This window comes from Oncorhynchus kisutch, linkage group LG24 (assembly GCF_002021735.2).
Source record: "Oncorhynchus kisutch isolate 150728-3 linkage group LG24, Okis_V2, whole genome shotgun sequence".
NCBI classification, from domain to species: Eukaryota; Metazoa; Chordata; class Actinopteri; order Salmoniformes; family Salmonidae; genus Oncorhynchus; species Oncorhynchus kisutch.
The window spans coordinates 44,779,767-44,787,461 of NC_034197.2; positions in this window are offsets into that span (position 1 = coordinate 44,779,767).

The following is a 7,695-nucleotide window of genomic DNA, read 5'->3' on the forward strand; positions in this document are numbered from 1 at the left end:
AGGGTTAATACGTTTAAATGGAATTTTCTACTAACACACTGAAGCCTCAGGACCAGAACATCCAATCAACCAGGATAAGCCTAATTACAACACAGTCAAAACAAAACTACATTGCTTATTGGGAAACACAAGCACAAATACAAGGCAAAATGCAGTGCTGGTCCTAAATCGACACCGTGGCTAAATGTTTATGCTTTATATTTACCTGATTGAGATACATTAATATGTTTTTAGTGTAACTTAGTTTGTGTCTCCCCCTCTTGCCCATTCACTGTACTGTGGTAAGTATCAGTGATAAGGAAAAAGGCAGTTTGGGATGAGAGAGAGACAGAGAGAGAGACAGAGAGAGAGAGAGAGAGCAGAGGTCACAATCAGATGAGCTCCTGCATTTTTCAGCATTTTCTTAAACAAAGATAGATTAGGAGTTTTTGTCAGGAACACATACTGGATTCTACCCTCTACAACATAACCCTCACTTCAAATCAAAACTTAAAACCTACAACCTGATTTTGGACGGAATTACAGAATCACCTGGAAGGTTCACAACTACCAAGGATTATTATTATATACAGCAAATTCTCTGGAAAACTGAAACTATATTCTATTACCAAAAGCCAAGAAGAAAAATACACAACATTACTTTATAAGGACTGATTTCTAACATAATTCTGCCAAGCTTGATACAGCTTCAACTAGCACTGACGTGTCAAGTGAGAGGTGTTGAAGCCCTTTAGCCCAACAATGGCAGGAGAGTCACACAGTCTACCCCAACCAAATGGAGAGGCCTTAGATGCTCCCTCCTGCTGTTCAGAGGTACTTAATATACAGTTCCCTGTGCATGTAAAGAATGATAAGGCAAGAAAATATTACAAAATGAAGCTCCTTATAGAAAATCAAGAGACACTTTTTGCTGACTATTACAAAAATGGGGACATCAAGCAACCTTATCTTCCACACAAACCATCCCCTGGTATGGCACAGTGCCATATTATCACACTACCCCTTTGTTAAGAGATGGGGGGTTAACAAGGGGTGGACACTCAGGATACTAGACAACGAGGAGTCAGCTAATATAAACCTCTATAAGTCATGAACAGTAATGGTAAAGGGTAACCCCAAACAGTTTCAGATGGACTTTCACCAAATTAAAGAATCAGCCCAGCAGGAGAAGCTCTCCCTTGATAAAGATACCCCCACCCCGAGCCAGTCAGACCAGACCTCTTCATTATATAACCCCACAGATGAGCAACACCCAGCGGACAGTCAACCTCCCAGCACAGATTACTACTCCCTCATTGAAATGAAGGATACATTCACCCAGCTGGAGGTAAGGCAGGTGGAGCTGGAACAGCAGGTGATTACACTCCAGTCAGCACAGACCCAGACAACAGTCCATCACAACAACACCCCTCAACCAGACCCGGAGAGCTGGAGGTGGTCAGAGACATATCTGCACTCTGGACAGTGGTGAGACAACTACAACAGGAGAAAGAGGAGCAGAACAGAGCACTAACGGAGAGGATCAGACTGCTGGAGGAGAGGTTGAGGGGGATGGAGGAGAGCGTGAGGGGGATGGCGTGTGACAGAGAACAACCCACTAGAGAGGTGGCCAACCCCACAGAGAAGCCAGCAGAACAGCCCACCTCAGCACCCGACAAAAGTCTCGACACCACAGCAGAGCAGTCCACACCAGACCCTGACCATAGAGTCGACATCACAGCAGAACAGACAAATGAAGAACCCCAAGCCCAGCGGCTCTCACCCCCTCTGAGCACCCCCCCTGTCAGCCACCCTGATAGCGCTTCTGACAACCCCCCCCCCCCCCCCCCCCCCCCCCACACCCACTGAGGACAAACACAAGACACAGATTGTACTCCTTAGGGACTCAAACGGGAAATATATTGAGAAGAAAAAAAACTTTTTCCCAAACGCAGTGTGTCTAAATTCTGGTGTCCAAACACCCAGCATGCCCTAGACCTTCTGTCTGAGGACCAACTAGGCTCACCTATCCACATAATAATACACACAGGCACAAACGACCTGAGAGCACAGCAGCAAAGGGTGGCCACAGCACTGAAGGGAGTGATAGAAAGACTTCTTCTACTTTCCCCAACTTTTTTGCCTTGACAGGAAGCCAGTGTAGGGAGGCTAGCACTGGAGTAATATGATCAAATTTTATGGTTCTAGTCAGGATTCTAGCAGCTGTATTTAGCACTAACTGAAGTTTATTTAGTGCTTTATCCGGGTAGCCGGAAAGTAGAGCATTGCAGTAGTCTAACCTAGAAGTGACAAAAGCATGGATTAATTTTTCTGCATAATTTTTGGACAGAAAGTTTCTGATTTTTGCAATGTTACGTAGATGGAAAAAAGCTGTCCTTGTAACAGTCTTGATATTTTCTTCAAAAGAGAGATCAGGGTCCAGAGTAACGCCGAGGTCTTTCACAGTTTTATTTGAGACGACTGTACAACCATTAAGATTAATTGTCAGATTCAACAGAAGATCTCTTTGTTTCTTGGGACCTGGAACAAGCATCTCTGTTTTGTCTGAGTTTAAAAGTAGAAAGTTTGCAGCCATCCACTTCCTTATGTCTGAGACACATGCTTCTAGCAAGGGCAATTTTGGGACTTCACCATGTTTCATTGAAATGTACAGCTGTGTGTCATCCGCATAGCAGTGAAAAGTTAACATTATGTTTTTGAATGACATGCCCAAGAGGTAAAATATATAGTGAAAACAATAGTGGTCCTAAAACGGAACCTTGAGGAACACCGAAATTTACAGTTGATTTGTCAGAGGACAAACCATTCACAGAGACAAACTGATATCTTTCCGACAGATAAGATCTAAACCAGGCCAGAACATGTCCGTGTAGACCAATTTGGGTTTCCAATCTCTCCAAAAGAATGTGGTGATCGATGGTATCAAAAGCAGCACTAAGGTCTAGGAGCACGAGGACAGATGCAGAGCCTTGGTCTGATGCCATTAAAAGGTCATTTACCACCTTCACAAGTGCAGTCTCAGTGCTATGATGGGGTCTAAAACCAGACTGAACCATTTCGTATACATTGTTTGTCTTCAGGAAGGCAGTGAGTTGCTGCGCAACAGCCTTTTCTAAAATTTTTGAGAGGAATGGAAGATTCGATATAGTCCAATAGTTTTTTATATTTTCTGGGACAAGGTTTGTCTTTTTCAAGAGAGGCTTTATTACTGCCACTTTTAGTGAGTTTGGTACACATCCGGTGGATAGAGAGACTTTATTTATTAAAATTATTATTTTATTACATTTATTATGTCCAACATAGGAGCGCCAAGCACAGGCAGCATCTCTTTCAGTAGTTTAGTTGGAATAGGGTCCAGTATGCAGCTTGAAGGTTTAGAGGCCATAATTATTTTCATCATCAGATACTCAACTAGTCTAAAGAAGGCCAGTTTATTGCTTCTTTAATCAGTACAACAGTTTTCAGTTGTGCTAACATGATTTCAAAAGGGTTTTGAAATGATCAATTAGCCTTTTAAAATTATAAACCTGGATTAGCCAACACAACGTGCCATTGGAACACAGGAGTGATGGTTGCTGATAATTGGCCTCTGTACGCCTATGTAGATATTCCATAAAAAATCTGCCGTTTATAGCTACTAAGGTCATTTACAACATTAACAATGACTACACTGTATTTGTTATCAATTTGATGTTATTTAATGGACAAAAATGAGCTTTTCTTTCAAAAACAAGGACATTTCTAAGTGACCAAGCTTTTGAACGGTAGTGCACATAGTCAATGGTAGGCTTCGAGGAGACTCCTATGGTAGGTACACCTACAGCTCATCTCTTGGCAGTAGTACTGTAGACTACTTTATCACTGACCTCAACCCAGAGGCTCTTAGAGCGGTCACAGTCAGCCCACTGACACCCCTATCAGATCACAGAAAAATCACAGTCTACTTGAACAGAGCAATACTCAATCAAGAGGCATCAAAGCCAAAGGAACTGAGTAACATTAAGAAATGCTATAGATGGAAGGAATGCAGTTTGGAAACCTACCAAAAAACAATTCGGCAACAACAAATTCAATCCCTTTTAGACAATTTCCTGGGTAAAACGTTCCACTGTAATAGTGAAGGTGTAAACTTGGCAGTAGAAAACTTAAACAGTAAATTTGACCTCTCAGCTTCCCTATCAAATCCCCAAAATTGTAACAGAAAACCACAAAAAACTAAAAACAATGACAAAGGGTCCCAATACACAAAAGTGAAGACAAATTTGACCCTAATAACTACCGTGGGATGTGTCAACAGCGACCTTGGGAAAATCCTGTGCTTAATCATTAACAGCAGACTCGTACATTTCCTCAATGAAAACAATGTACTGAGCAAATGTCAAATGGTCTTCTTTACCAAATTACCTCATGACAGACCACGTATTCACCCAGCACACCCTAATTGCCAAATAAACAAACCAAAACAAATTTTAATGGTTTGTTGATTTCAAAAAAGTGTTCGATTCAGTTTGGCATGAGGGTCTGCTATACAAACTGATGGAAATTGGTGTTGGGGGGAAAACATATGACATTATAAAATCCATGTAAACAAACAACAAGTGTGCATTTAAAATAGGCAGTAAACACACAGGAAGGCGAAGTGCTTGTGAAGAAGGCAAGGGGGAAGGGCGGGTGAGGGAGGGATAAAGAGGAGGAGGGGGTGAAGAGGGAGAGGAGGGGCCTACCACCACCAATATGACACTATATGTGTTACCACCACCAATATGACACTAGATGTGTTACCACCACCAATATCACACTAGATGTGTTACCACCAATATGACACTAGATGTGTTACCACCAATACGACACTAGATGTGTTACCACCAATATGACACTAGATGTGTTACCACCAATATGACACTAGATGTGTTCTCACCAATAGGACACTAGATGTGTTACCACCAATATGACACTAGATGTGTTACCATCAATATGACACTAGATGTGTTACCACCAAAATGACACTAGATGTGTTACCACCAATATGACTCTAGATGTGTTACCACCAATATGACACTAGATGTGTTACCACCAATAGGACACTAGATGTGTTACCACCAATAGGACACTAGATGTGTTACCACCAATATGAGACTAGATGTGTTACCACCACCAATATGACACTAGATGTGTTACCACCACCAATATGACACTAGATGTGTTAACACCAATATGACATGAGATGTGTTACCACCACCAGTATAACACTAGATGTGTTACGACCAATATGACACTAGATGTGTTACCACCAATATGACACTAGATGTGTTACCACCAATATGACACTAGATGTGTTACGACCAATATGACACTAGATGTGTTACCACCAATATGACACTAGATGCGTTACCACCACCAATATGACACTAGATGTGTTACCACCAATATGACACTATATGTGTTACCACCACCAATATGACACTAGATGTGTTACCACCACCAATATGACACTATATGTGTTACCACCACCAATACGACAATAGATGTGTGACCACCACCAATATGACACTAGATGTGTTACCACCACCAATATGACACTAGATGTGTTACCACCATCAATATGACAATAGATGTGTTACCACCACCAATATGACAATAGATGTGTGACCACCACCAATATGACACTATATGCGTTACCACCACCAATATGACAATAGATGTGTTACCACCATCAATATGACAATAGATGTGTTACCACCACCAATATGACACTATATGTGTTACCACCATCAATATGACAATAGATGTGTGACCACCACCAATATGACACTAGATGTGTTACCACCACCAATATGACACTATATGTGTTACCACCATCAATATAACACTAGATGTGTTACCACCAATATGACACTAGATGTGTTCTCACCAATATGACACTAGATGTGTTACCACCAATATGACACTAGATGTGTTACCATCAATATGACACTAGATGTGTTACCACCAAAATGACACTAGATGTGTTACCACCAATATGACTCTAGATGTGTTACCACCAATATGACACTAGATGTGTTCTCACCAATAGGACACTAGATGTGTTACCACCAATATGACACTAGATGTGTTACCATCAATATGACACTAGATGTGTTACCACCAAAATGACACTAGATGTGTTACCACCAATATGACTCTAGATGTGTTACCACCAATATGACACTAGATGTGTTACCACCAATAGGACACTAGATGTGTTACCACCAATAGGACACTAGATGTGTTACCACCAATATGAGACTAGATGTGTTACCACCACCAATATGACACTAGATGTGTTACCACCACCAATATGACACTAGATGTGTTAACACCAATATGACATGAGATGTGTTACCACCACCAATATAACACTATATGTGTTACGACCAATATGACACTAGATGTGTTACCACCAATATGACACTAGATGTGTTACCACCAATATGACACTAGATGTGTTACGACCAATATGACACTAGATGTGTTACCACCAATATGACACTAGATGCGTTACCACCACCAATATGACACTAGATGTGTTACCACCAATATGACACTATATGTGTTACCACCACCAATATGACACTAGATGTGTTACCACCAATATGACACTAGATGTGTTACCACCAATATGAAACTAGATGTGTTACGACCAATATGACACTAGATGTGTTACCACCAATATGACACTAGATGTGTTACCACCACCAATATGACACTAGATGTGTTACCACCACCAATATCACACTAGATGTGTTACCACCAATATGACACTAGATGTGTTACCACCAATATGACACTAGATGTGTTACCACCAATATGACACTAGATGTGTTACCACCAATATGACACTAGATGTGTTGCCACCACCAATATGACACTAGATGTGTTACCACCACCAATATGACACTAGATGTGTTACCACCAATAGGACACTAGATGTGTTACCACCAATAGGACACTAGATGTGTTACCACCAATATGACACTAGATGTGTTACCACCACCAATATGACACTAGATGTGTTAACACCAATATGACATGAGATGTGTTACCACCACCAATATAACACTAGATGTGTTACGACCAATATGACACTAGATGTGTTACCACCAATATGACACTAGATGTGTTACCACCAATATGACACTAGATGTGTTACGACCAATATGACACTAGATGTGTTACCACCAATATGACACTAGATGCGTTACCACCACCAATATGACACTAGATGTGTTACCACCAATATGACACTATATGTGTTACCACCACCAATATGACACTAGATGTGTTACCACCAATATGACACTAGATGTGTTACCACCAATATGAAACTAGATGTGTTACGACCAATATGACACTAGATGTGTTACCACCAATATGACACTAGATGTGTTACCACCACCAATATGACACTAGATGTGTTACCACCACCAATATCACACTAGATGTGTTACCACCAATATGACACTAGATGTGTTACCACCAATATGACACTAGATGTGTTACCACCACCAATATGACACTAGATGTGTTACCACCACCAATATGACACTAGATGTGTTACCACCACCAATATGACACTAGATGTGTTACCACCACCAATATGACACTAGATGTGTTACCACCACCAATATGACACTAGATGTGTTACCACCACCAATA